The following is a 27,080-nucleotide window of genomic DNA, read 5'->3' as shown; positions in this document are numbered from 1 at the left end:
AGAGGCTCTGCAGGACTGACAGGATGGGCTTTGGGGCTGGCAGGAGAAGCTGAGGGACCTGGGCCGCTGGAGCTCCTGAAGAGGAGGCCCAGGGCTCATCCTGCAACTGCTCCAAGGGTGGCTTCAGAGAATCCCAGAAGCAGGAAGGTTGGAAAAGACCTTGGAGATCATCAAGTCCAGTCTGTGCCCTGACACCGCCTTATCTCCTCTGAGCCTCCTCTTCTCCAGGATAAAAACCCCAGCTCCCTCAGCCACTCCTCAAAGCTCTTGTGCTCCCTCCCTAGCCTTGTTGTCCTTCTCTGGACACGCTCCAGCCCCTCCACGTCCTTCCTAAATTGGGGCCCCAGAACTGCAAACAGCACTCGAGGTGCCTCCCAAGCAGTGCTTAGCACAGGGGAAGAATCCCTGCCCTGCTCCTGCTGGCCACACCATTCCTGATCCAGGCCAGGAGCCATTGGCCTTCTTGCCCACCTGGGCACCACTGCTGGCTCATGTCCAGCCTGATGTCCATCAGTCCCTGCAGGTCCCTTTCTGCCTGGCTGCTGTCCAGCCACTCTGTCCCCAGCCTATAAAGCTGCAGGGGTTGTTGTGGCCAGAGTGCAGGACCCGGCACGTGGACTTATTAAACCTCACCTTGTTGGATTTGGGCCCTGGATCCAGCCTGTCCAGGGCCCTCTGCAGAGCCCTCCTACCCTCCAGGAGATCCACACTCACACCCAGCTTGGTGTCATCTGCAAATTTGGTGATTTTCTATTCTTTTTCACACATTTGATAATCATTTCCTCAAAAATCATTAACACATTTCCCCTCCCCTTTACCCATGTGTACTTCTGTCCCGGGGGTCTCTCTGGTGGTCCGTGGTGCTCGTGGATCCCAATGTTCCCGTGGGCCTGGCTGAGCTGGCAGGACACTGAGGCTGCTGAACTTCCAGTTCCCCTTCTCACACAATGGGCACTGTGTGGTTTCCACAGGCCTGGGGTTGTGGAGAACAAGCTCCAGGTGTGAGCTCAGCTGGTGGGGACAATTGATCATCTGGTAACATGAGGTCACAGAGTAGGCTATGACATCATAGAGTGCATTGCATGAGGTCATTGAGCAGTATGACATCATAGGCCATATCTATGACATCAGAGATCCAGCTGTGACATCACAGGGCAGACTTTGACCTCACAGACTCTGGTGTGACATCAGAGACCAGATGAGTGACATTAGAGACTGGGCTGTGACATCACAGAGCAGGCTGTGACATCCCAGAGGGGCTGTGTGACATCCCAGCAGGCTGTGTCAGGTCACTGGGTTGGTCACTCTGCCCCAGCTCCCCCTCACAGTTTCTCCCAACAAGCCCAATGCTGTTCATGCCCAGCAGGGTCCCTGTCCCCCAGGGTCCCCCCAGCCCACCTGGAGCCACAGCCTCCACCAAAGGATGTTCCACAGGATCCACCCCAGAGCCTGACATGGGGACAAGGGGCCAGGGCTGTGTGACCAGGACATCAAGTACAGGGATTATCCAGGTCACTGTGGCCTGGGTTGGGTTGCCCAGGGCAGGAAAGATGTCTGGCAGCTGGAGCAGGGTCTGGGAAGGGCCTCCAGGGTGAGGCTGGAGCCCTTGGGCTGTGAGCAGAGGCTGAGGATGCTGGGCTGGTCCAGCCTGGAGCAGGGAAGGCTGAGGGGCTCCTCATCCCAGCCTGGCAGTGCCAGCCAGGAGGGGATGGAGAACACAGAGCCAGGCTCTTCACAGGGGGCTGGTGGGAGACAAAAGCCAATGGGTGGAAGAGGAAAGAGGGGTGATCAGCCAGGGCATGAGGAGATGAAATGAGGCTGGTTTCAGCACCAGGGGTCTGAGTAAATGTATAAACGTCCAACCCTCAGCAACTGAGAGAGTTGGACATACTGAAACATGAGTGTATTTGAAAATTTAGTCCCAGGTACAGTCTGGCTTGTCAAAGGAATTTATGGACCAAGAATCAAAAAGCAATGGAAAAATAGGTTTCTGACAAATTTTTCAGTTCTTGCAACTTTAATTACTACTTAGAATAGCTCACATTGTGTTCTTGGACAGGATCCACTTGAAGAAATATATTCCTCTACTCCATTAGAAATGAGTGACAATGTGCCCCATCCCCAGACCAGTGGTATGGGAAGGAGGGAACATAACTCTTAAGTTAACCCTTTAAACTTTAATACAGTGGCTGATCATTTTGTAATTTTACTCTAATAATTGAACAGCAAGGAGTTCACTCAGGTGGAATAATGAACAAGGATGAGTAGTTTTATAGTATTTTTTTCCTCCTCTCAAAATCTTCCAGTACATTCCCTCCCTTCCTCCTCATCTCTAAATTGCACATATACGGAAGAATTTTACTTTATTTTGAAACTGATGGGAGCTGTGTTTCAAGATTGTGACTTTTGACTATGAAATCTCTGAATCAAACTCGAGATTCCCAAGGATGCTTGATTTTAATTCTGAAGGATGCATCCACAGCTGGGATCTACCGTGGAGTTGTTGGTCCTAGAAGTACATAGTACCTTGGAGTGGTGTTTCAGATGCCACTTTGTAATTTAATGGATCAGATTACTTTCTTTTCAAGAAAAACTAAGTTTCTTGTAGGCTCAGTCAACGAGATGGAGCCATTTTAAGAATAAGCCAGACATGACAGTACTGCACATTTATGTGGAAAACAAATTTTCCTAAATGCAAGGCTTTACATTAGAGGCATTAGCTGCCTATTTTCCACTTTTCTTCTTTGTCTTCTGTTTTCAAGGGGGAACTTGTGATTCACCAAGTTCATTTCTTTAGAACAAACAGGTATAAACCCAGCTGTCAATGATGCCTTGTTCCACATGTTATTTTGGATGGGGCAAAATGGCCGCAGCAATTAACTACATAGGCAAGGCCTGCTCTAAATTCCTTTGCCACACAAATTTATGTCAGCTCTGAGAATGCTGTACTGGGGGAATATGCCTGAAAAAAGGAGTGTTGAAGAGGCAGGTCTTCAAGGGGAGTTTCCACTTTCTCCTCCCAAGCTGCTCTGTGAGCTCAGGAACTGCCTGACTCAGTGCCTTTCTGTGACCCAAGTATGGGGCTCTTTCTTTTTTCTCTGGGGTGCAAAACCTTTTCACTGCTTCCATGTGACTGAACTCTCGAGGTCCCTGATGTGAAATGTTTTAACACAGCTCCTGCTACAGCAGACAAGTTTGGGTTTACAAATGTGAAGGGAGAGCTTTTCTTCTGGAATTTAAAACCCTGCCAAGCAGGCTGGAAGGAAAGAAGAATAGGATTCAAAAATACACAGAAATGTACTTTATTTTATAAAATGGGTTTGGCACTGCCCTTTCCCTTCCTACTGTCCTTTCTCAATGTCGTAGTTTGACACAAAGAAAGACTCCGTCTATCCCTTATGAGCTGAAAATTTAATTTTTTTTTCTAAAGAGTAGTGCCAGACCGAGTGTAGATAATTTTTTAAGAAATGTAAATGTGTTTGAGAATTTAGTAAGAAGAAGATAAAGAAGTGTTTCTGTGTAGTTTTCATTCTCCTTGTTTTTTTTTCTTTGTGTGTGTGTAAGTTAGTAATTGTGTGTGTAGTTTAATTAATAAACTTCTCTTTATATTTAAGTTAGAGCCTGCTTTGCTTATTTCCTGGCCACATCTCACAGCAGATATCAAGTAAAAAGTATATTTATAGAGGCCCTAGCTTTGCCAGGCCTAAACCATAACATTTATTTGGTTCCCTGACCGGGAATCGAATTTTAAAAAAGTAATGAGATGAAGCTGTGAGATGAGACCAAAAAAAAATAAGAACAAAGCATGTATTAAGTAAAGTTTTTTTTTTCTGTGTAAAAATGTTTTGTAATTTATTTAATAGTTTTAGTGTTTGTAGTCTCAAGAGGCGAAGAGTAAAATGTCGTAGTTTGACCGGAAATGGGACATCTGAGATATTTTGTTTTGCTGTGATTACCAATGAGTAATTGAAATTTAAGATGGGCACTTAGTTTGACCAGTGAGACATTTAGATCCGCCTCTTGAGACTACGAACTCAAAGAGTTAAAAGCAGGGCTCTTAGCCTTCGGAGTACTCTTGAGATTTCAGGCGTGAAGAAGTCTCTCCCCCGGCCCAGTTGCTAGCTGGGCTGGGGGAGGGGAAAGCCACGTAGCCCATTTACAGTAAGCCCGAGTTCAGAAGAAGAGTGGCAGACCCTTAAGCGACCTGTTTATTCCCCCCCCAGAGAATGCAGCCCGTGCTCGAACTATATATCTTGAAACTTGATATCATGTGCCAGCAGGCAGCACGGCTGGGAGGAGAAAGGGGGAAGCAGCGGGCAGTCCGGCCGCCTGGCAGAGCTTTAACCCTTCGGAGAATGAAGGCTTCGCAGAACATTGCCTTTCCTAGAAAAAAGACAAGAGTAGAAGATAAAAGAAGAAAATCAGGCCAGTAAAAAAAGTCTAGCAAAAAGAGAAGAGAAATGTTGAAAGAATAGAAGAAGATAGAGTAGCAGTTTTTGCTACACTCTTTTTTGTTGTATATCCATAGACTCTCCTAGTGATACAGAAGCTGTATTGCAGGAAAAAGCAGAAGCTCGGCGTCAAGAAAGTTTAGTTTTGAAACCCCTCGGCCCCAGGGGGTATAGAAGACATAGGAGGGGGGACAGAGGTCCCAGAAATGTAACTGTACTCTACTTAGAACGAAATGAAGCATTCTTAAAAAGCCCTGAAGGCAGGCCCCTGCCCCATCCCATGCCAGGTAGTGAGAGCACCTCGGCATAGAAAAGAGATGTCACGAGATAGCAAGATACCAAGCAGATTGCTAATTGTGACAAGAAGTCCATGGCACAAAGAAAGACTCCGTCTATCCCTTATGAGCTGAAGATTTAATTTTTTTTTTCCAAAGAGTAGTGCCAGACCGAGTGTAGATAATTTTTTAAGAAATGTAAATGTGTTTGAGAATTTAGTAAGAAGAAGATAACGAAGTGTTTCTGTGTAGTTTTCATTCTCCTTGTTTTTTTTTCCCTGTGTGTGTGTAAGTTAGTAATTGTGTGTGTAGTTTAATTAATAAACTTCTCTTTATATTTAAGTTAGAGCCTGCTTTGCTTATTTCCTGGCCACATCTCACAGCAGATATCAAGTAAAATGTATATTTATAGAGGCCCTAGCTTTGCCAGGCCTAAACCATAACACTCCTATGACCTGAGAAACGTGAGCAGAAACATGTGTTTCCCTTGTAGATAAAGTGTCACTGCTGAAAGAGCTCAGCTACCAATGGAATCACCTGAGTGCCCAAGCCCTGCTGGATATCACCGAGCGTATCACAGGTATGGCCTCCCTTCTGAGCCAAGAGCTCTTCCCAGGGAGCATTTACAGGGAATGCCTGTGAGCAGACAGCAGAGCAGCTCCTCCAAACCAGGAGGTGCTGAGCGTGTCCCTGCTGCCCCATAGCCAAGGCAGGTGGGTTGGGCAGGTTTTCCCTGGCTGCTGCAGCAGCATCTGAGATGGGGGCAGCGCTCGGCCTGGGGCTGAGCTCTCACTGGGGCATCTCAGAACCACCTCCAGCAAAGGAAAGGCTAAAAATGCCCCAGCTGGCTCCTCTCTGGGAAGCTCAGGGACATCTGTGATCTTTGAGGGGAAATGGTGGCCAATGCTGTTTCAGGGTATCAGTTTGTTTTGTCCTCACAGAATTCTTGTTTTTCTCTTGGAAAGTTTTGAGGCTGAACCGTGCAGAGCCTGGGGGTCACAGCTTAGGCCAGAACTCAACAGAGGTATCAGAGGCACGGGTTTAGTGCAAGGCAGCTTCTGGGGCACAGGGACAGAAGCAGAGTGCTGAGGCTCCCTGCCTGTGCTGTCAGAGTGGCCTTGGACTGAGCCTTTCAGGGTGTGCAAACAGTGTCTGCCTGGGTCAGCGCTGTCCAAAATGCTACAAATGCAGCTGATAATTGATTCCTCAGAGGAGCTTGCTGTGTCAGCAATAGCCAAGGAATGGAAAAAGGATAATCTCAATATATAGTAGAGAAGATGATTGATAGCCTTGCTTTAACTGGGGCTAAATCCACTGCTAATTATGCCAACATCTTTGAATGCAAGGTTTAATACACTTTGTGTCTTCATTAGGAATCTCAAAAGGGCATGTTCAGCAATTGGGAATGTCAAAGGCCCTTTAAAAAGCATTTGAATAAAGTACATCTCCAGCAATAGAGAGTTTAGTTTAGCAGTTCTTTTGATCTCTTTTTCAAAAAAAGGAATTAACCATAAATTAGGACTACTTTAGAAAAAGCAGATGTTCTCTCTGAGATTTAGCAGGAACAGACAGCTGTTCCTCACATTCAGTAGTCACTGATGTCTTTAATTACATTTAAACTCAAATTAATTCCCATTTTAAAATGGGTACCATACCCCTTCCTGCTTAGCAGAATTGGTTTTTGGTACTTGCAGGAGCTGTTTCAATGTTGATGACTGCTGATGGATTAACAGAATAGAGAAAATGAAGTCTCTTCCACCACAGAATATTAAATGGCTGAAAGATAACATTTTGTCTGATCAGAAAATAAGAATGGTCTCCAGAGCATTTCAGGTTTTTTTCTCTCAGCCAAATCTGCCAAGCAAGAAGCCTGTTGGTAGTAAATATTTGTCTGTGTTTGATATAGTTCAGTTCAGAAAATGGACAGAGAGATTTCAGAGACAATATGAGAAAGCACTCGTGTTTTGGTTACATTTCAGTCCTCTGTGTAGCATTTTTCTTTCTCTATGCCTCTATTTCAGTGTACATTATAAGAAAAAATGCCATTAACATTGAGAGGGGAAGTGGCATTAAAATGTGAAGATGCCCAAATGCCAGGGCAATGGGGTCTGGGTAATTATCAAAGACACCCTGAGGTTTGAAACAGCTCTTTGTTGGAAGCCCCAAAAGCATTCTGCCAAAGACACCAGCTGGTCACTGATGTTTCTCATCCAGCTGTCAGGCAGCAGCCATCTCTGGTGGGCTGGAGTTTTGAGGTGTGTTCTAATCCTGCCCCTTGCTGTGTGCCACTGAGCAAAGGGCAAAGCCAGATTAGACATTTGGCACTTGATATCAAAGTTACAAAAATGGAATAATTCCTTTTATTAGAAATCTCTCCATTTCCTCTCTATGGTGCATTTCCAAATCTTCAGTGTGGGTTTAGACAACTTCTTAATGGAAATCAAAGACAATTGGACATTTCATTCATTGTTCATGCAAAAAGAGATTGTGAAATAATTTAGGAAAGGTAGGAAGTCTGCCACAGGGCCAAGGCTCTGGTTGGAGCAATTAGTGCTGAGGGGTTGGTGGTTCTGTTTCCAGGATGCTCAGCTGCTTTGCCCGTTTCTGGATCAAGGGGCTCTAGGTGCTGTTTTGCTGCTCTTGGCCAGAGAGGCTGGCAAGAAGCAGAAGCAGAGGTGGATCCTTGTTTGCAGTGAGGCTGGTGGGTAAGGAGCTGTGTCTCTGTTGCGGCAGTGCTTGTGCAGGGGGTTCATGCCAGGAGCCCTGAAGTCGTCCAGCGCGACGCCCTGCCCGTGCTCTGGTCCTGCCTGGAGAACAAGGCGCTGCCTGTGCGGAGCGCCAACGTCCGCACCGTGGCCACCAAGCTGGCCTCTGCCCTCTGCAAGGTGATGGGCACCCAGCTGAAGAAATGTGCTGCCAGCAAGCCTCCACATGTGCGGGAAAACCTCTCCAAAATGTTGGGCTGGTGAAGGCGAGATGTTCTCCAGAAGGCTGAGGAAGCGCTGAGTTGGATGCCTCTGGGTTTGCCTTTTGAGCTGTGCCAAAAATGACAAAATCCTAAGGAAGGGTGTGCATCTGCCCCCACTCTCTCCATTGCCCTTCCTAGTCATGGCATGGGGGGCCTGGAGCAGCTCCAGATGGAGGACAAGGTGAAGGCAATCATGGCTCAGCCTCACACAGAGGTGAGGGGGGAGCTGGGCCAATCCCTGCTGGCAGGAAGGGTCTTGTGGCAGCCCAGAGAGGCTATGCACGTTGCCAGGAACAGCTGTGCCCTGCATGTGCCCCTGCAATGAGCTGTGCTACTGCCAGTGCCCCTGGAGCTGCAGGGCTGCTGAGCTGTGGGGCAGGCAGAGGAGCAGGAGGGTGCATGTGCAGCTGAGCCGCTCCTGGAGAGCACAGGGCTCTGGGCTCCCTGCTGTCCCAGGGCAGCCCAGAGGCCAGGCTGGGCCTGTGCCAGCTCTGGGGGAGTGGCTCAGGGTTTTGCCCTGGCCTGCCTCTGTGTCTGCCAGCAGGAGCATGTTTCCCTGTGCAGCTGTATAGACATTTCCAGGAAATGTGTCCCAGGAAATATGGAGCTTCAGCTGCTTTAGGTTTGCATGGTGGCCTCTGTTAAACTTTGTGTCTCCATTTTGCAGAGCTGACTGGTTACAATCTTATCGAGGACTTTTCTTGGGGCACTTCCAATGTTCCCTCACCCACAAAGTCCTCGCCTCCCAGAAAAGCTCTCTTTCCTCCAAGCTCAGGAAGAAGCTGCTGCCTGTATGGAGAGTGTTTGAAGAATAGGATTGATGCATTAGGCTTCATAGTTACAGCTGTACATAGATTCAGATCTTTAGATGTAGTTTTGAATTAATGTGATTTGATTCTGTCTTTAAGTTTTGATGACGTATTTTTAATTCTATATTTTTTATTTTGATGATGAAAAAAAAGTAAAAAATAAATAACATTTAAATAAACCAAGAGGAGAATGTGAGACCAGGACCTGCTAGCCTAGAGATTATGGGAGTGCAGCTCACTCAGTGTGCCAGTGTCTCACCACATCCTTTCCTCATTGGGCCTCTCCTCTTCCTCTTTGGCCATGTTTCCTTTGTGTCATTTGTGCTGCTCTTTGTTACTTGGCATTACAACAGGGCCACACATTGACCTGCTTGAGGGACAATGGATCCAAAAGATCCTGTCTAGTCAAAGGTTTTCTACCTAGGTGTGTTTGTGTGCTCACTAAAGGCCTGAGCAAAGAAACCAAGAGAAGTGTGCCCAAATCCCAAAGCTTTGCTCCTTTGCAATCCCCACAGATCTGGCTCACAGGTGTCTTCAATCACAATTCCACAGGTAAGAAGAAGTAATGTATTTCACTGGGAAAAGATGCACCGCTTTGGAAAAGCCACCTGTATGTATATTTACTGGGGACAGCAGTGCAGCTGTGTTGTTTGCACCTTGTTTGCAGAAGGATGAGTGCACTGGGAGGCCAATAACAAGTGACAAGGGTTCCTCCAATCTGCACTGCAGCCTGGGCGCCATTCAGCCCCGAGCTAGGGGATCATTTGTTCCCATGGACCAGTGCTTGCCAGTGGAATGAATTCCTGCACAGCTGGAAGAAGCAATTCTGGATTCAGCTCCAGTTCATGGTGGGCTGCATGATCATTGACAATGCTGCCCATCCAGAAATTATTCTGCAGTTTCCTTTCATAGTCATTTGAAGCTTTGAATCTTCACATTTCAATTTACTTTGCCTTAGGGAAAAACACTTCTGGGCCCAGTGCAAGCTGTAACCTTTTGACAGCAAAGTCCTCATGGTTGCCAGCTTTTGTTGTCACACAATGTCACCTGGCTGCATGTGTTTGCTTAGCTCTGGGTCTAGTCCCGGCCTAGTAAAGCCCAGGCAGGGTGGCACGTTGCAGGGAAAACTGGTCCATGAGCTTATAGGGTTGCCATCAGCAGCAGAGTGAATGTGCCCTTTGGGCATTTCTCTGGAAACAAAATTAGGGACCTACTCCATGCCACAGTATTCTCTTAGATCTTTCTGAAATATCCTACAAAAGGCTGTGAAACATCACATCTCCTTGCACAGCCACTGTTTGAAGAGGGGCATTTTTGTCCCTCCTCAAAGTCATTGCTCTTAAACACCAGAAGCATGAACATCCACCAACAGGAATGATGCATGGTCCTGCTGCTGCTGCTGCTGCAGAGCACTGGGTAGTGCGACCTGGGTGTTACCAATATGAGCACTTAATTAGCATTTCGTGCTCCTTCAAGCTGTCCAGATCCCAGGGCTTTTTGTTTCAAAGCAGCCACTGCACCATCTCTAGGGAAGAACAGGAAATGGGAAACAGCGACTGCCAGCCTTGCAGGGGTGTGGGGGAAAACCTGAAGTGTCTGCATCAAAAGATGAATGGGAAGAGTGTAATTACCAAAGCAAATGCTTCATTAGAACAGCAGGAGCAGTTCTTTACTGCATGCTTGCATTGAGATCATTTGGGATCTCCTTTTTGTGTCTCATGCAGAAAAGGAGCTCTTAATAATCCCACGCTACTTAAACCAGGTTGGGATGTAGCTCTGTAGTGGTTCACAATGAAGCAGACTGCCTGCTGTGTCACTGCCAGCCCTGCTGAGCCTGTGAGGGACTGTAGTGTATCCCATGCCTGTTTTGCCTCCAAGCAAAGCTTGATTTTCCTTATTAGTGTGGAGTAAATACAAGAGTAATAAAATGGACAATTAAACTGGCCACTTTGGAGGATATGCTCATGCTTTTGGATGTCAGTCCTGCACCTCATGCTCCCAAGGCTTGTTATTCATCATGAAATATTTTAACAAAAAACCTCAGCTCTCATGTTACACCTGAATAAAACTGCATCAAATCATCAAGAATTTTGCTGTCAGGAACAAGACAAGAGCCTTCCAACACTCACTTGCAGCTGTCCTGGATTGCTGCAGCCCTTTGTGAAAAGCTGCTGCAGACAGAGTGTTTGGAGTTGGTTTGGGCCTTTATGAAAGATCTGTGGAGCAGTGTGCAGGGCTCTCCTGGCAGGAAACTGTTTGTCCAAGCCCAGGGACACGGTGCCGGCAGGAGCGGAGCGGCCCCGCTCCCAGCCCGAGAGTCTGTGAGCTGAGCCACGCCGGGGAGAAAAGGCAGCGAGGGGCTCCAGCCCAGCTGCTTCACTGCCCTGCCCGCTCCATGGAGCTCTGTCATGGGAGAAAGCCGACGCCGGACGAGCCCCCGAGCTTCCATCAGCTGCTGGAACTGCTCCGTGACAGCTCCTGTTCTTCCGAGAGAGACCCTGGCGCCTTCTTGTAACGCGTATCATGGGGGGATTCTGTTTGTTAATAAACTGTTAAGGGTTTTCCACTTTCATCTATTAGTAATAATTTCCTATTGCTGGAAAGGGATTGTTGGAACACTTTAGAGGAAACAATTTATTGCACAATATCCTGTTTGAAGTTTTCTCAAACTGTGGGAGACAGATGGCTTCACACAGGAGCATCCCCAAGGCTGCTGAGGGGAAGGCACAGAGAAAGACAAACCCAGTATTTCTGAGGGAACTCCTTGACACCAAACCAACCTGAGTTGTCAAACAGCAGACCTGATGTTTTGAGACATGGGCCAAAGGGGAAACCTTTCAGTGTGTTTGGTCCAGGCTGGGTTATGCTCGAGGCAAAGGTGTGTCAGTGTGTTGGATAATCCTCTTTTCTTGACCTAGAGATGGGGCAACTGAGAGGTGTTTTAATAACTTTTCTTCCATTTTCAGTCTCATGAGAAGGGTGAGGCAATACAGATGTTATAATTCACACTATCACAATTAGAAGCCAACTATTTCCTAATTACAGTATTTCTTGGTCTATCAGCTTTTTGCCATGCCATGTTGTAGATGCCTTAAAGCCAATTATTTAAAACTACCCCTTGTGTGTCCCACTACAATGCATCTTTCATAGCTCTGTTTTTCCAAAGTCTTATTTGCAAGGTCATGTTTTAAAACTTTTTTCCAGCTCCATTTCTCTCTCAACAATATCTGTCCTATTCCATGGCATTTTTAAGGTAGCGTTTCCTGTCTCAAGGTTTATATGCTGATGCATACTTTGTGGGCCTTCTATTAGGCCCTAAAAGCTTTCTAGATATCCATTTCCCACATCAGTGCACTTGGCTCCTTCTCTCCTCATTGTGCCTGGCAAGCACAGGAGCCCAGAGGTCCTGCAGAACCCATCACAGCACTCAGTGGGAGCAAACTTGTGTCCAGTCCTCACCTGGAGCTGTGGTGCCCAGCATTCCACCACATTGGAATGAGGAACTGTTCCTGCTCTTTCAGAAGGAGCTAAGGAGCTTTGGCCTTCAGATCAATTGTCTGCAGGCTCCTGCAGTGCCTGGTGCTGCTCCCTTGCCAGAGGCACCCCAGGCCAGGGGGGCACATCTGGGCTGCTGTGTCTGCCTCTGGGGCTCCCTGTTCTGGGCAGTGAGGAGGAGCTGCAGAGGCTCTGCAGGACTGACAGGATGGGCTTTGGGGCTGGCAGGAGAAGCTGAGGGACCTGGGCTGCTGAAGCTTCTGAAGAGGAGGCCCAGGGCTCATCCTGCAACTGCTCCAAGGGTGGTTCCAGAGAATCACAGAATCAGCAAGGGTGGAACAGGCCATGGAGATCATCAAGTCCAACCTGTGCCCTGACACCGCCTTGTCTCCCCTGAGCCTCCTCCAGGAAAAACAACCCCAGCTCCCTCAGCCGCTCCTCACAGGACTTGTGCTCCAGACCCCTCCCCAGCCTTGTTGCCCTTCTCTGGACACGCTCCAGCCCCTCCATGTCCTTCTTAACTGGGGGCTCCAGAACTGGACACAGCACTTGAGGTGCTGCCCAAGCAGTGCTGAGAACAGGGGAAGAATCCCTGCCCTGCTCCTGCTGGCCACACCATTCCTGAGCCAGGCCAGGAGCCATTGGCCTTCTTGGCCACCTGGGCACACTGCTGCCTCATGCCCAGCCTGCTGTCCATCAGTCCCTGCAGGTCCCTTTATGCCTGGCTGCTCTCCAGCCCCTCTGGCACCTTGCTTAGGGAGGGAGGCAGGGAGGGAACGGGTCCAGATCCAATCCTTCCTGAAATGTGGTGTTTGCTGGCACTGCCAGTTCCCAGATCTTGGTATTTCCCTATTCCGGCACAGCCCAAGTGCAGCAATTTGCTGGCAAAGAAAGTCAAAACCAAGCAAAGACCTGGTACCTACAGCAACCCGATCTCGGGTTTGCTGACACCGCCAGTGCCCAGATCGGGAATGTTTCAGATGCCTGCACAGCCTAATTCCAGCAGTTTGCTGGCACTGGAAAATTAGCATCTGGAAATTTCTCACTGCCAGCAAAACCTAAATGCAGCAATTTTCGGGCAAAGAAAGCCAGAACTCAGCAGCTTCCCAGTGCTGCCACCAGCACCACCCAGGTCTGGTGTTTGCTGCGCAAGTGCCCAGATCTGGAAATTTCCCAGCGCTGGCACAGCCAAGTCCAGCAATTTGCTGGCACAGAAAGCCAAAATCCGGCAATTTCCTGATGCCAATACAGGTGCCCAGACCTGGTGTTTGCTGCCACTGACAGTGCTCAGATCTGGAATTTCCCTGTTCTGGCAGAGCCAAGTCCAGCAATATTCTGGTAAAGAAAGCCACAATCTGGCAATTCCCTGCTACCGTCATTGGCAATGCCAAGATCCGGTGTTTGCTGGCACCACCAGTGCCCAGATGCGGGAATTTCCCAGTGCCAGCACAGCCCAAGTCTAGTAATTTTCTGGCAAAGAAAGCCAAAACCTTGCAAATACCTGGTACCTACAGCAACCCAATCTTGTGTTTGCTGACACCACAAGTGCCCAGATCCAGAATTGTTCAGGTTCGTGCACAGCATAATTCCAGCAATATGCTGGCACTGAAAGTTAACATTTGGTAATTTCCTGGTGCTGGCACATTCCCCACCCAGATCTGGTGTGCACTGGCACTGCCAGTGCCCACATCTGGCAATTTCCCTCTTCTGGCACCACCCATGTCCAGCAATTTACTGGAAAAGAAAGCTAAAACCTGGCAATTTCCCCTTGCCAGCACTGCCCAATCTGGAGTTTTCTGGCAGCAGGATCCCAAGGAAGAAGGAAGGAAAGAAGAAAAGAAAAGAAAAGAGGAAGGCATCCAGATCCAATCCTTCCTGGAGCCTGGAGCCTGAAATGGGCTGTTTGCTGGCACTGCCAGTGCCCAGATCTGGAAATTTCCCTGTTCTGGCACAGCCCAAGTGCAGCAATTTGCTGGCACAGAAATCCAAAACCTGTGGCAGCTTCCTGCTACTGGGTCTGGCACCACCCACATCTTGTGTTTCCTGCACAGGAACCCAGATTTGGAAATTTCCCGATGCCACCGGAGCCCAAATCCGGCAGATTTCGGTCGCTGGCAATGACACCACCCAGATCTGGTGTTTGCTGGCAGTGCCAGTGCCCAGATCTGAAAACTTCCTGGTGCTGGCACAGCCCAAGTCCAGTGATTTGCTGGCACAGAAATCAAAGTTTGGAAATGTGCAGGTTCTGGCTCCAGCGCCACCATGATCTGGTGTTTGCTGGGACTGCCAGTGCCCAGATTTGGAAATTTCCCGATGCCTTCACAGCCCGGGTCCAGCAATTTGATTTTAGCCACCTTAGGAAGAGAAGTTCCTCGGACTGTGACTTTCCTTTTTCTTGGAACTGTTTAAACCTGCTCTGGACTCAAAACCCAGACAAACACCGGCAGCTCACACCTGTGGCCCCCTGAGCTCTGGGACGCTGCATTCCAGAACCAGAGGGACTTAGAAGAGACCGAGGGAGCCAACTACAACCCACAAAAAGGACTTTCTGAATTTGCCAACTCTTCAGCACTGTCCAAGGTTTTATTTAATATTATTCATTTTTCATGCTTGTGAATACTTTACTTGTTAAAAAAACTGGGGTTTTTTTCACTTTTCTCGAGGGAAGTCTTTTCCTGAACTAGTAGGGGGAGGAGCCACTTGAACTTGCTTTCTAGACAGACCCCTTTAGGAGGTTTCCTCCCAAAATTTGCCCTAAGCCAGCACAAACAGTCACAATGAAAATTTCACCAGCGGCGTAATTTCCTGGTGGCAAATCTTGTGACAGAAGCTTGACCTTGTTCTCCATGAGAGATTTTTGGGAAGAGCAGACAAGAGAAGATTCCTGGAAAACTGAAACAGCTTTCCAGAAGTGAAATGAAAATGAAAGAAACAATCCAAGATGTTTTCCTATATTTATTTCTATGCTCCCCTTTTCCATGTTACACTACTTCTCCATCCCAGTAATTCCAGATGCACTGCACCTCTAAAATTGGTGACTTGGTGATTTTTAGACACTCTAAAATCCCATGAGCCACACACAGTTTTCCTTCCCCTGTTTTTACTGGAAAGCAACACTGGAGGTGTAAGTGCAGTGCTTGGGTCAGGTAGGAATCCTACCCCAAGGGAAGGTGGCCCGACAGTGTTTGACCCTCAGCAAGGACAATGCACAGCAGCAGGCAAGGGGATCGCTGTGCCAGTGCGCAGGAGTCAGGGCTCTGCATCTGGGCTCAGCGCTGCAAAGTTCCCGTGTTTGGGCAGACGGAGGGGCTGTCCCCGGGGCGCGCGGGGCTCGAACGTGGGGCTCGTGGGGCGAGCGGGGAACGGACACGGGGACGAACGGCCCCGGTGCCTCAGTTGCAGCAGCGGCAGCAGCAGCGGCAGCAGCAGCGGCAGCGGCAGTAGCAGCGGCGAGAGCAGCAAAATAGATAGTTTAATACTCGCTTTCTCCTATTTTTCTTCCTCTTTCTCTTTGTCCCTTTATTTCTCTTTCTCTCCCTTTCCCGCTGTCGGGCACCCTTCTCTCGGGGTCCCTTGCCCGACGTCCCTCTCCTCTCCCCGCCTCCCTCTCTCCTGCCGGGCCGGGCCATGCCCCCGGCCCGCCCCCGGCCCCGGGCGGGGCTGCCCCGAGCCCGGCCCCGGCCGTCCCGCCGCGGTCTCGCCTCCGCCTGGCTCTGGCCGTGCTGGCGGTGGCGCTGCTGGGCGGGCATCAGTGCCTGGTGCGGGGGCGGCATCGCCGCCCTTCGGCTCCGCCTGGCCCGAGCCCGGCCCCGGCCCCGACGCAGGGTCCGGTCCCGGCCCCGGCCCAGGCTCCTCCCGGGGCCCGCGGAGGACACAGGCGGCGCGGCCGCTCCCGCCGCCTCCGCTGCGGCTTCCCCGGCCCGAGCTCCGCCGCTCGGCAGCGCGGCCTCCAGCCCCAAGCCGCCGGGGCCCGGGGCGGGTGGGGATGCCGGGCCCGGGGCGGGTGAGGGGCGCTCGGGGGTCGTTGCTGGCGCCGAGCCGAGCGCTGACAGCCACGTCTCGCCCGCAGGTGAGGCGCAGGAGGCCCTGCAGGAGCGGTACCGGCTGGGATCGCTGCTGGGGCGTGGCGGCTTCGGCAGCGTCTTCGCGGCCACGCGGCTCTCGGACGGCGCCCCGGTGAGCGGCGGGGCCGGCGGCGGGCGCGGGAGGAGGGGGCGGAGGAGGAGGGAGGAGGAGGAGAAGGTCGGGGCGCGGCGGGACGGGTGGCGAGCTCAGCCCGCTGCTCTCCGTCGCTCGCAGGTGGCCATCAAACGCGTGCCGCGGGATCGCATCCGGCACTGGGGCGAGCTGGTGAGTGAGCGGGGCCAGCGGCAGAAGCCGGGCCGTGCCAGGCGGCGGGGAGCCGGGGCCCGGCAGGGTGGGAGCCGCCGTGAGCCCTGCGGGGAGAGCGGGCGTGGGGTGAGCGGGGCGTGCAGAGCATCCCGGGCTGGCTGAGGGCTCGCAGAGCCCCGGCACGGCCTCGGCCCCACTGACGGCACCGCGCTCCTCCCGCAGCCCGACGGCACCAGCGCCCCGCTGGAGATCGTGCTGCTGGCCAAGGTGTCCCGTGGCTGTGGCGGTGTCATTCAGCTCCTGGAGTGGCTTGAGCTCCCCGACAGCTTCCTGCTGGTGCTGGAGCGTCCGGAGCGGTGCCAGGAACTCTCGGGTTTCATGGCGGAGCGGGGGTTCCTGCCGGAGGAGGAGGCGCGGGGGCTGTTCCGCCAGGTGCTGGAGGCCGTGCGGCACTGCACCAGCTGCGGGGTCCTGCACAGGGACATCAAGCCCGAGAACATTCTGCTCGACCTGGCCAGTGGGCAGCTGAAACTGATCGACTTTGGCTGTGGCGCCTTCCTCCAAGACACAGCCTACACCCAGTTTGCAGGTGAGCCCTCGCAGGGGATGCTCCTGGGCATCTCGTGGCCCAGCCTGGGTGCAGCACTGGGGCTTCCCCCTATTGCAGCCGGGTTGGGATTGATGCTGGAGCCGAGTTGTTCTGGGTGGGGTGTGAGGGCGGCCAGCTCCCAGCCCTGCTGACAGCCTTCAGCACCCACTGTGGCCTGGGCTGGGGCTGGAGCTGGGGCAGCCAGCCCGACACAAACCCCCATGGGGGTAGCAGAGAGGGAGGCCTGACCGCGTGCCCCGGATGGTTTGGTGTGCAGGCGAGGAAGGGCTTGGACTGCTCCGCTCTCCTTGTTTGCCTTGGCTTATTAACATTTTTGGGGGCCATGGAGGTGGGGAGGAGAGTGAGTTTTCTCCACTACTGGGTGGGTTTCTTCTTTGTGTGTCATGGTTGGGCCTTCCCAGGGATTGTGCTGCCCTCTTCCAGCACCAGTGGCTTCTTTTCCAGCCCCGAGTTTGTGCACAAGTCCCAGGTGCTGGTGAGAGGGCAGCTCTCACTCCATGTGCCTCTGGGGCAGCCCCCACATGCCCAGGGATGCTGGGGCCAGGCTCTGGGAGCAGCAGCATCCCCCTGCTGATCTCTGTCTGTGTTCCACAGGAACCCTGTCCTACAGCCCACCAGAGTGGATCCAGCACCAATGCTACCACGGCGAGGCAGCCACGATCTGGTCCCTGGGCCTCCTGCTGTGCCACCTGGTCATGGGGAAGCACCCGTTCAGGAGGGGCCAGGAGATCATCCGGGGGCGGATCTTGTTCCCACGATGGCTCTCTCAAGGTGGATCCTCATCTCTGGGCACGGGGGCAGTACCATTGCTGGGAGACAGCAGCGGGCTCATGGGCATCCCGCTCTGGCAGCTGCTGAGGAGGTGGCACATGTCCTGCTCTCCTGCTGTCCTCCAAAACAGAGCATCCATGGGGAAGTTTAGGCCCAGCTCTGGGCACACCCAGCATGGCCTGGGCACAGGAACAGGGGGGCAACTTCTCCAACTGACTGGTGATTTCTGGTTTCTCTCCCCAGACTGCCAGGATATCATTAAGAGGTGTTTGTCCATGCAGCCCTCGGAGAGGCCATCCTTAGAAGATCTTTTCTGTCATCCTTGGGTGCAGGGTGTTCCTCTGCCCTAGAAGATGGGAGAGATCCATGTGCACAGTTGGATCCAGGGGCCTGGCAGGTACCAGCTCCACACATCTCTTGGCAATCAGTGGCAAAGCAAACCAGGCTGGTTTTGTCCTGCCTGTAGCTTTGAGCAGGGGTCAGCATAGGGGAATATGCAGCTCTTGGGCTGGAGCTGAGCTGCAGACCTGGTGTGGCAAGCACTGGTGGCCACCATCCCCCCTGGTTTTGTTTGTCCTGTTCATGGATGGCTGGGGCCCCTGGGCAGAGCCCTGACAGCCTGGTCTGGCCCCAGGGCAGGAGAAGGAGCCCCTGGAGAAGCTGTTCCAGGTGGGGCTGCTGCTGGAGACACCAAGGACAACCTCAAGGATGACAATCTCTTCCCAGCCTGGCCAGCTGAAGATGATGGACTTGGATTCTGGCACCTTCTTCAAAGCCAGGCTCCAGGCCCAATTTGCAGGTGAATCCACAGGCAGGGGGATGCTCCCTGATCTGGGCATGGCATGGCCTGGCCGGGCACCAAAGGTTCCCCCTTTGCTGGGGCAGATGCAATGAATTCTTCAGTCAGCTGCCCAGCTGCTTTTTGGCTCTGGGCAGCTGCTGAGGGCTGGATGTGCCGTGGCTGGCTGCAGGCTGGGCACATGTGCTGCCCTCCTGCTCTGCTGCCAAAGGCAGCAGGGATGGGCAGCTCTGGGCGCAGCTCTGGGCACAGCCAGCATGGCCTGGGCACCGCAGGCCTTGGCCCAAGGGCACAGGAGCCCTCAGCTGACAGGCGGTTTCTGCTTTCTCTCCTTGCAGCCAGGCTCTGCGGGTGCTGAGGCTGCTCTGGGCTCTGCCAGGGCTCTGCTGGGCTCAGCCCTGGGCCCAGCTGGGCTGGCTCTGCCCTCACATTGCTCTGACAGCTTTGCATCAGACGAGCCCGTTGCGAGCACAGCGCCTGAGCTTTCTGCTTTGGCAGGTGAGTGAGACTCTGCTGCAGGCCCAGAGATTGCAGCTGGGGACACACATCCAATTGGCAAGGACCCAAACTCTCCACAGTCCCAGCTGAACACCTGGATCTCTTTTGTCTGTCCCATTCTTCCTTCTTTATTGGCTGGAATTGTGCAATTGCACTTTCTTCCTCCTCTAGAAGTGCCACGAGTGGGCCAAAGCTGGCAAGTGGGCCGTGCTCCTGAGGCAGTGCAGTCTGGAGCTGGTGGATGGAGAATTGCACTTCTGCACTTCCAAACCAGAGCAAAAAGCCGTAAGTGGGACTTTGTCAGGGATTTCTTAGAGACACAGTTTCAAAGGGAATGTGCAGCTCATTCCCAGGCTGAGAAGGAAGGTCATCTTCTGAAGGATTTGGGGTTTGACAGAGTTTCCACTCCCAGTCCTGCTTGGAGCTGGAAGGGCACAAAGCAATTTCCTCTTGCTTCAACCACAATTTCAAATACCAGTGTTGGAAACAAAGCCCAAAATCTTTTAAAAGGCTGCTGAGGTCAGTAAGATGGATGCATGCCATCAGCACATTTACAATGTAAATAACTGAGTTATCTTTTTCAAAAGATCATTTACCTCTTAATGCAAAGAATTTAACTTTGCCTTTATATTTTGTTTTTTTTCACTAACATTATGTTTTTTTCACTAACACTTGGATTTTACTCTTATCTTTTACCATTTACCTATTTTTCCCTTTTTCCTTTTTTTTCCTTTCAATAGAAAACATGTCCTACAAAAGGAATGTCCTTTGCTCCTGGTTCCTGTGTGGAGCAGCTCCCTTCCTGCTGGCTGAGCTGCTCAGGCAGAGCCCGGCTTTTCCCTGTTGCTGGGCACAGACTGATGGAGCAGCACTGCTGAACATGGGCACACAGAGGGACCAGCAGCAGCTGCCTTTGGCCACCTGAGGCTCCAAGGCCCAAACTCTGAGCAGCCAGGGCTGGAAGAGACTGGCAGGATCTGATCCCTGACTCTGGGGCAGGGCTGCACAAATGACCCCACAGCAGCAGCAGCAGCAGCAGCAGCAGCAGCAGATGGAGCTGACTTTGAGCACAGCCCCTGCCCCTCTTCCCTCCTGTGTGCAGCGGTGTCAGAGCAGCCTGAGGCACCTGGGAGCCCCCAGTGCCAGCAGGGACTGGAGATGGCAGCCCTGGGCTCCTGGAGGCTTTGCAGGGAATGGAGCTGGGCACTCCCTGTCCATGGGGAGCTTCCAGATGGAAAAGGCTGCTGTGCCCAGGCAGCTCCAAGGGCATAGAAAGGAGGCTCTGGAGCACTGGATCTGTGCCAGTGCCACAGTCCTGAGCAGCAGCCACCGAGCCCTGGAGGAACAGAGGGCACAGCAAGAGGGACAGAACCAGGCAAGGGCAGAGACTGGAGAGAGCCAGGCCTGGGAGCAGGAACAGCTGCTCCATTGCACTCTTGGAGAAAGCTCTTGGCTGGTTCAAAGTGCTGAAAGGCGTGAAGGGCAGAGAGGAGGCCACAGCAAACAATGCTCCTGTTTGCACAGCCTCCCCTCTCCGTGTCCCAGAAGGAATTGCATGGACTGTGTTCTTCTCTCTGAGGCGTCTCGTTCAGCATGAGCAGGTCAGCACCAGGAGCTGAAGGAGCTGAAGCCTCAGGCCACAGGAGCTGGGCAAGAGGGAACTTTTGGAGCAAAGTAATGCTGCTAAAATAGCCCCAGCTGGATGCAGTGGATATAATCATGGAATCACAGAATCCTTTCTGTTGGAAAAGCCCTCTGAGCTCACCCAGTGCAGCCGCTCACCCAGCAGTGCCAAGCCCAGCACTAAACCACGTCCCTGAAGTGCCAAGGCCTGGACACCAGCCCTGAGTGAGGCCTGGACAGCAGGCCCTGAGCCAAAGATGGCCTCTGGATGAGCCTTCCAACCAAAGGTTATCTTTGTATCTGCTCCCTGATGAAATATGCATGGTCATTAGCAGTGAGATAGATGCAGCCACTCCTTTGTGAAACATGTCTTGACCTTTGTGTATTTAGAAGCCAGACAAGGCCATGAAATCTGACATCTGGCCTTGTTTGGGGCTGTATGGTCAAAGTCACCTCCCTTGGTTCCTCCTTGATCCCTGGCCAGGCTTTGGGAGGGACCCAAGAGGAGCATGAAAGCAGATGTTGCCACACTAGCAGTGCTGTCAGTTTGTTCCTTCAGCACTATCAGAGCTGGGCCCTCTCCCAGCGGGGTTGGAGCCTCACCTGGGGCTGGAGGCACCTGCAGGAATTCCCAGTGCCCAGGAGTGGCTCTGCAGCCCTTGGCTGTGACAGCTTCCCCAGCTGCTGTGTGGGTCTGGGGGATGGTAAAGGCTGAGGGTAAATGCTGCTGGATCTTTGTTAATCTCTGCAGGCAATCTTTGGTGAGGATGGTTGGGTGCATTGCTGAGCTGCTCCTGTTGTGATTCTTTGCTGCTCTGAACTGCAGGAAATGACACTGATTCCTTCAGTTGGAGTCTGTGGCTTTGGTGCTGACCCTGCCCACTGGTAAAACAAAACTGGCACGGTCTGGCCAGATCCCAACAAAATGTCACTTGTTCAATGTAAATGTGAGGAAACAGTGCCATCAGAAATTCCCAGCTGGGAAGCCCTTCCCTGGAGTTCCCTGGCTCTGGAGTGGGCTGAGGTCGGAGCCCCGTGTGAGCAGTGGGGCAGTCGGGTAAAAGAAGCTGCACCCCTGGATGTCTTCAAATGCATCCAAAAATTGTATATGGAAAAGGAAAAGACCTTGTGGATTTGGGCAGACAAAGATGAATTTGTTGAGAGTACATAGGAAACAGCACCTTCAGAAGGAACAATGATTGTTGGAATGTTCCCACATGGAGCAACAGAAGAAGGTTTTCACCTTGAGCTCAGATGCCCTTGTGCAAGTGAAATATCAATATAACAAATAACTATATACATATTTATAGTATAATAAGACCTTCATGTTTATATTTATAGCTTTTAATGTATATATGTCTATATCTACATGTCTATATCTGTATTTATATATAAATATGTACATATAATAATAATGTGAAATAGTGCTGACAATACTAATTTGGTATCTTTGGCTGCTCAGGGATGTAACACGAAATACCCTACAGAACAGGATTGGCCGGGACCCTAATGTCAGTGGTCAACTTTGTGAGATTGTATACAATGGAAAAAGGAGGAAGGGAGGAAATTGGCTTTTTTACAGGGTGTGCTGATACTGTGATGCAGAGTGTTTTGTCTGTTCCTGTGAAAAATACAGCGATTTTGTCTGCAGGGTTTTTCATGTACCAGACTATGCACAAGCTGCAGGATTGGTTGAAAGGGTGAAGGGGTTCTTAAAAGAGCAGTTGGAAAGATGAGAAGATGGGAACCTTTGCCCATGGAGAACCCATCTCCCAGATGTGCTCCATGCCCTTCACAATGGCCCACGGGGGAAATGAAACCCCCTGGCTGTGCACGGCTGCCCCCAATTTGCAAATCCAACCATGGGCAGTGAGACTTGGGCTGCCTGGGAAATTGTTCTGGCTGTGATGGCCCCTGGCAGGGCCAGCCCAGAGGCTGCAGGGCTGGGCCTTCATGCATTGGAATTCATTAGGATAAATTCAAAGCAAATAAGAGCTATCAATTCTGAAACAGGAATTCAGATTCCTCCAGGACACTTTGCTTTGGTAACTGCTGCCTTGGAGCTTGGCCTTGCAAAGTGTTCCTGTCATGGCAGGAGGAATTGATGCAGAATATCCAGGAGAAATTACAGTAATTCTGTTAAACAATAATGAACAAGATTGGATTATTCAACCCCATGACAGGGTAGCACAATTATTGATCTTGCAATTTTAAGAACGATTGTGAAAAAAGGAGATCCAGCTCCAATCACCACCGTTTGTGGAGATAAAGGGTTTGGATCCAGCAGCCCTAATAATGGAGCCAGAGTGTTGGTCCAGAGGCCAAATGGCCCTCCCAAGGCAGCTGAAGGAGCAGCTCCTAGGAAAGACAACTCTGAGTCCTGAAACCTGGGCAGGAACAATGGGAATGTGCCCCTGCAGCCAAGGATTCTGTGTGAGAACAAGGAGATCTGACAGGATATTGTTTTACACATCCTGCCAGACCAGATCTTCTCCTTTTGCCCCAAGGGCCGCTTTGGAAAATGCTCTGATCCACGGGGCTCCATGTGAAGGCTGCTGTGACGCTGAGGGACTTGCACAGCAATTCCATCCAGGAGCCTGGGTGCCCCTCAGGCACTGGGACCCGGCCCCTTCCAGCCAGAGGGGAAAGGGCCCCCCAAGCCTTGTTAGCCACAGACAGCATGGTAAAGCTGAACAGCAAAGGGCCTGGGGGCATTATTCTGGAATTAAAAAGGTGCCAGCTCCATGGGCAACAGAATTCTTGTTCCTAATTCGAGTGAGATTGAGAAATGAGAATGAAGAACGGTGTCACTAAAGTACTACTGGTGTCTGTAAGGTGTACCTTGATAGTCAGCCAGAATGTTTGTCTGCCACAAACACCTCTGGTGTTTCACCAATGGATTGGTCATCAAAATGTAATGATGGCTTATGATGGATTGCTGAGCTTCTTGTGTAATTCATTGCTAATGATGATGTGCTTTGCTAAGCTTATCCTTTTGTAAATCTTTGCAGCTGTGCATGATATAAATGACATAATTCCTTAAGTTGGTGTCTGTGTCTTTGGTAGTGACCTTGCCCACTGGTGAAACAGGGCCCCCTCTTGCCTAAGTGTTCCCTGGGAAGGCAAAAGCCCTCCTTCCAAAATTCCCCCCTTCCTCCCTGTTCCCCCCTTTACACCCTGAGCATGATGTGCTCTGGTCTGGGGTATGCCTGGGGTCAGTTGGGCTCCCCTGTCCTGGCTGTGTGCCCTGCCCAGCTCCCCCACAGCCCCAGCCCCTCCCCAGCGTGGCTGGACGAGGGGCAGGACAGGCCTTGGCTGTGCTGCAGCTCAGCAAGAACAAAACCATCTCTGCGTGCTCAGCCCTGTGCTCAGCACCCGGCCCAGCAGTGTCTCAGTGCCAGGGGCTGGCCCTCAGTCCCTGCCAGGGGTTTCCATGGCAACTGCCAGGCCAGGTGACCCAGGTGTCTCCCCCCCAGTGCCGGTTGCCATGGAAACAGTGCCCAGCCCTGCCCCTTTCTGTCTGGCTGACCTGGCCTTTGGCCCTGGCAGTGCCGTTGGCTGCTGGTTCCTGGTGCCTGAGCGGCCAGCGCGGCACAGGGCAGGTGGCCATGGCACAGCCCCCAGCAAGGGATCCCCTCTGGCTCTTGGCAGTGACACCAGCCCTGAGCAAGGGGCCAGGGCAGCTTTCCATGGCCACCAACCATCACAACAGCTCCAAGCATTGGTTGCCATGGCACCAAACCAAGGAACGGGTCCCCGTGGCCATTGCCATGGCACCTGGTGGCACCAAGGAGTGTCACTGCAATTGTACCTGGAACAGCCCTGGCACCGCTTTGTCCTGAGGGTTGCCATGGCAGCCGAGGGCAGCAACAGCTGGGGCTCTGCAAGGGCCCTGGGGGAGATGGGAAGGAGCAGCAGAGCAGGGGCTGATCCATCCCCAGTGGGCTGCACAGCCCAGGGCAGCGTCCCAGAGCGTCCTCATGGAGCTGCCAACAACATCCCCCCTCTGCAGCCCTGGCCTCTCCCCAGCTCACACAGGTGCCCCATCCTTGCAGGCACAGACACGGCAGCACTGGTTCCGCAGCCCCTGTTTGCATTGCACACAGCAGGCGGGAGCACCCCCATGCTGTTGGTGTGGGGACATGAACCTGAAGGGGAGCACAAATGCCATCAGCCCCTGGGGCCAGCAAGGGCTGGGGGACACCAGGGAAACCACTCAGCTTTGTCCTGGCCTCTGCAGTCAGCCAGAAAGTTTGTTCCCATCAGCTGGGGGTTTCCTGTCCCACTGCAGACACTGTTGCTCAGAGCCAGGGCTGCCTAGCAGCCACCCCCAAACTGCCCTGAGCATTTCTTTGTCTCCACCTTTGCTTTCTTTACTGTTCCCTGCAACAAACTTCTTCCTTTTGCCCAGCCCTGTTCCCTCCCCTGCAAACAGCCCATCCCTTTTTGCCCTTTCCTCTCTGGCCCCACTCCCCATTGCAGTTCCTTACTTGGCCCCATGGGAACATCCCTCTGGCAGCAGGATCATCCTACAAGTGCTGCAGGAATTGTCTGCAGGCTCCTGCAGTGCCTGGTGCTGCTCCCTTGCCAGAGGCACCCCAGGCCAGGGGGGCACATCTGGGCTGCTGTGTCTGCCTCTGGGGCTCCCTGTTCTGGGCAGTGAGGAGGAGCTGCAGAGGCTCTGCAGGACTGACAGGATGGGCTTTGGGGCTGGCAGGAGAAGCTGAGGGACCTGGGCTGCTGAAGCTTCTGAAGAGGAGGCCCAGGGCTCCTCCTGCAACTGCTCCAAGGGTGGTTCCAGAGAATCACAGAATCAGCAAGGGTGGAAAAGACCTTGGAGATCATCAAGTCCAGCCTGTGCCCTGACACCACCTTGTCTCCTCTGAGCCTCCTCCAGGATAAGCAACCCCAGCTCCCTCAGCTGCTCCTCAAAGCTCTTGTGCTCCCACCTCAGTCTTGTTGCCCATCTCTGGACATGCTCCAGCCCCCCAGCGTCCTTCCTAAATCGGAGGCCCCAGAACTGCAAACAGCACTCGAGGTGCTGCCCAAGCAGTGCTGAGCACAGGGGAAGAATCCCTGCCCTGCTCCTGCTGGTCACACCATTCCTGAGCCAGGCCAGGAGTCATTGACCTTCTTGGCCAGCTGGGCACACTGCTGCCTCATGCCCAGCCTGCTGTCCATCAGGCCCTGCAGGTCCCTTTCTGCCTGGCTGCTCTCCAGCCACTCTGTCCCCAGCCTGTAGTGCTTCAGGGGTTGTTGTGGCCAAAGTGCAGGACCCGGTACTTGGACTTGTTAAACCTCACCTTGTTGTATTTGGGCCCTGGATCCAGCCTGTCCAGGGCCCTCTGCAGAGCCCTCCTACCTTCCAGCAGATCCACACTCACACCCAGCTTGGTGTCATCTGCAAATTTGGTGATTTTCTATTCTTTTTCACACATTTGATAATCATTTCCTCAAAAATCATTAACACATTTCCCCTCCCCTTTACCCATGTGTACTTCTGTCCCGGGGGTCTCTCTGGTGGTCCATGGTGCTCGTGGACCCCAATGTTCCCGTGGGCCTGGCTGAGCTGGCAGGACACTGAGGCATCTGAACTTCCAGTTCCCCTTCCCACACAATGGGCACTGTGTGGTTTCCACAGGCCTGGGGTTGTGGAGAACAAGCTCCAGGTGTGAGCTCAGCTGGTGGGGACAATTCATCATCTGGTAACATGAGGTCACAGAGTGGGCTGTGACATCACAGAGTTCATGATGTGAGGTCATCGAGCAGCCGTGGCATCATAGACTGCCTCTGTGACATCAGAGATCCAGCTGTGACATCACAAAGCAGAGGTCTGACATCACAGTGCAGACTATGACAGCACAGAGTTGGCTGTGACATCAGAGACCAGCTGTGTGACATTAGAGAATGGGCTGTGACATCACAGAGCAGGCTGTGACATCCCAGAGGGGCTGTGTGACATCCCAGCAGGCTGTGTCAGGTCACTGGGTTGGTCACTCTGCCCCAGCTCCCCCTCACAGTTTCTCCCAACAAGTCCAATGCTGTTCATGCCCAGCAGGGTCCCTGTCCCCCAGGATCCCCCCAGCCCACCTGGAGCCACAGCCTCCACCAAAGGATGTTCCACAGAATCCACCCCAGAGACTGACATGGGGACAAGGGGCCAGGGCTGTGTGACCAGGACATCAAGCACGGGGACTATCCAGACCACTGTGGCCTGGGTTGGGTTGCCCAGGGCAGGAAAGATGTCTGGCAGCTGGAGCAGGGTCTGGGAAGGGCCTCCAAGGTGGGGCTGGAGCCCCTGGGCTGTGAGCAGAGGCTGAGGGAGCTGGGCTGCTCCAGCCTGGAGCAGGGAAGGCTGAGGGGCTCCTCATCCCAGCCTGGCAGTGCCAGCCAGGAGGGGATGGAGAACACAGAGCCAGGCTCTTCACTGGGGGCTGCGGGGAGACAAA

General features: G+C 52.4%; 2 pseudogenes; one reads left to right on the top strand and one right to left on the bottom strand.

Moving 5' to 3' along the window:
- The window catches only part of LOC128943501 (serine/threonine-protein kinase pim-1-like), a 242,976-nt pseudogene extending 240,631 nt beyond the window's left edge, over positions 1 to 2,345 (bottom strand).
- A 13,715-nt stretch (positions 2,346 to 16,060) lies between these two features.
- On the top strand, positions 16,061 to 18,082 carry LOC128943539 (serine/threonine-protein kinase pim-1-like; annotated as a pseudogene).
- The last annotated feature ends 8,998 nt before the right edge of the window (positions 18,083 to 27,080 follow it).

This window comes from Melozone crissalis, unplaced genomic scaffold, assembly GCF_028551555.1.
Source record: "Melozone crissalis strain CALT ecotype California unplaced genomic scaffold, PUWL_Pcris_2 ptg000046l_1, whole genome shotgun sequence".
Lineage (NCBI taxonomy): Eukaryota > Metazoa > Chordata > Aves > Passeriformes > Passerellidae > Melozone > Melozone crissalis.
This window is presented reverse-complemented; position numbering and strand designations above follow the sequence as displayed.